This window comes from Limulus polyphemus, unplaced genomic scaffold (genome assembly GCF_000517525.1).
Source record: "Limulus polyphemus unplaced genomic scaffold, Limulus_polyphemus-2.1.2 Scaffold1121, whole genome shotgun sequence".
Taxonomy (NCBI): Eukaryota; Metazoa; Arthropoda; class Merostomata; order Xiphosura; family Limulidae; genus Limulus; species Limulus polyphemus.
In genome coordinates this window covers 297,733-300,409 of record NW_013666731.1, presented here as the reverse complement: position 1 = coordinate 300,409, position 2,677 = coordinate 297,733, and the positions used below count along the sequence as shown (strand labels likewise).

The following is a 2,677-nucleotide window of genomic DNA, read 5'->3' as shown; positions in this document are numbered from 1 at the left end:
ACTTAACTTCAGATATAGTACTAGTGAAGATAAGTTAGTTGAGTTCAGATATTGTAGTAGTGAAGATAAGTTACTTAACTTCAGATATAGTACTAGTGAAGATAAGTTAGTTGAGTTCAGATATTGTAGTAGTGAAGATAAGTTACTTAACTTCAGATATGGTACTAGTGAAGATAAGTTACTTAACTTCAGATATGGTACTAGTAAAGATAAGTTACTTAACTTCAGATATAGTACTAGTGAAGATAAGTTAATTGAGTTCAGATATTGTAGTAGTGAAGATAAGTTACTTAACTTCAGATATGGTACTAGTGAAGATAAGTTACTTAACTTCAGATATGGTAGTAGTGAAGATAAGTTACTTAACTTCAGATATGGTAGTAGTGAAGATAAGTTAGTTCAGTTTAGATATGATACTACTGAAGAACATTTACTTGAGTTCAGATATAATAAATGTGAACATAAGTTACTTAGTGTTGCAGGTGACTTTAATTATAAAAAGTACTACCTAGTGTTTTTACTACACATTGCTTTGGTTTAATATGGGAACTGAAGAGCTTAGTGATATAATTTTGTCCTCGAAATGCTTTCTTTTACTTACTTAGCGCGTGGGTTGGTTTCTTCTGCAATAACGGGAGATTCGCTAGGATTTGACCGAAAGTTATATTCGGTGAAGGAATGGCTGTGATCGTGAAGTGATGGGTACAGATAAAGAAATAATTACAAATATCTGACGTAGAAACGGAAGCTCACAAGTAAAATAAACAGAAAACGCTTTATTTGCAAAATACGTTTGGGCTTCTTGAATATCAGCTATCCCATTATTGAATACATTAGGTTACACAAAGCTTACTTCCGGGTATGTTAAATGTACAAATTAATACTGTAGATACAGGTAGAACGCAACAGTCTCTCTCATTGTTGATTATTCTAACAAAAGGGATTATAATCTCAAACTTGTACGTTATTACGCTAACCAGAGGCCAGCTAAAGGTCGATAAGAACTCTATATTCGCATGTAAGTGTCAGGCAAATGACTCGTAAAAGGTTAATAAGGCCAGCAGACTAGTGATGATACAGAAACAGCGTTTAAAGTGATAGTTGCTGGTTACGTACAACATTCATAAGATACTGATTAGAAACGTTCAATAATGAACTTCTAACGTGACCCCCAGTGGCACAGTCTGCGGAAACCGGATAGCCCATTGTGTAGCTTTGTGCTTAATTACAAACAAACAAACTTCAAACGACAACTAAAGTCAGAAGTATAGAGGAATTTTGGTAGTTTAAGGTTATACAGCTTTAAATGCGTTATAGTAAAACATTAATATGCAAATCACGTGACAGCCGATCTAAAGTCACAGTGATCGCTTTGTTTATGTTTGCACTTTTAATTGCGGTCCCCTAAACTGAAGTGTAAGGCTACAATATTAACTGTTTAAACATTTGTTTGAGATACTTGCACAAAGCTACACAAGAGCTATCAGTCTGTGTAGTCGCTCCTAATTTTGGACTCTCGGCCTAAAGGAAAGGCAGCTGTAGTAAAAAGAACCCACTGCCAACTCCTGGGCAACATTTGTCTGGTCAAGTAATGGGATTCGATCGTTACTGTTACATTTTGTGAACAAATAAAAACAGCCAGGTAAAGATCGAAAGATATAAAACATGGTGCAAGATAAGATACGCAAGTCTTATTGGCAGAAATAAAGATATCAACGAGAGAAAGTGCTAAGTTGTAAACAAGGATGGGAAGATTTTCGGACAACATAAGTTATAAACTCTTTCAAAAAATTTCTCGTAAAGACACTGCAAACGTTGTGTCAAACATTAAAAGTTTTATCTTCTTGATATTCATATGCTCCCTGTCTTGCTGTAGAATCACGCATTGGTCTACAAAATAGAATTTTTTCTCTCATAAAAGATGTAAACACACCTTTCTAGACCAGTTTTGCCCGTTGATTCCAAATGTACAAAGAAATGTACAACAACTTAAATTGTACTTAAGGCAGTAACCTTTCAAAGTTGATCGGTCTCATCACAAAAACAGATTGGCTCAATTGGCTGATGAACACATGGAATGTTTTTCTTTTATAGATAAAGAATTTAATTCTACTTGTTTGACATCGTGGACATCAGTAACGTGGTATACAGACTGAAGGTTTGACATACTTTATGGATTTACATGCACTTACATACAGATGAACACTGTCATGTGCTAAGCCTTTTTCTGCCAAACGGTGCTTAAAACTCAAACTATCCACGTATTTTTATACTGTTCATTATGTTTTTGTCAATTAAAACACTCAATGTAAAGAACTGCCTAAGACAATTGAATGTAACACCCATTTCCTATGTAGAATACTTAGGAGTCCCCAACAGTAATTAAGAGATCCTGTAACCAGTAATGTCATATATGCATAAACAATTTGGTGCATATATAATTTAAAGAAATGTGTTTAAAAAGCCAATGAGGTCCATATGGACACATTTATTAATTAATATCATCTCTCGGATTAAACTGCACTGTTAGTATATAAAAAAAGACAAATTTGACAAGCTCGGTATATCAGTGGTAAGATTGAGGGCTTATAACACAATACATCAGTGTTCGATCCATCCGGTGGGCACAGCTCAAACAGCCCATTGTGCAACTTTGTGGTTAACTATAAATAAAGTT

At 34.5% G+C, this 2,677-nt stretch overlaps 1 protein-coding gene across 1 annotated transcript in view; it reads left to right on the top strand.

Moving 5' to 3' along the window:
* The window catches only part of LOC106462224 (FRAS1-related extracellular matrix protein 2-like), a 137,721-nt gene that overhangs the window by 34,429 nt on the left and 100,615 nt on the right, over positions 1-2,677 (top strand). The window lies entirely within an intron of this gene.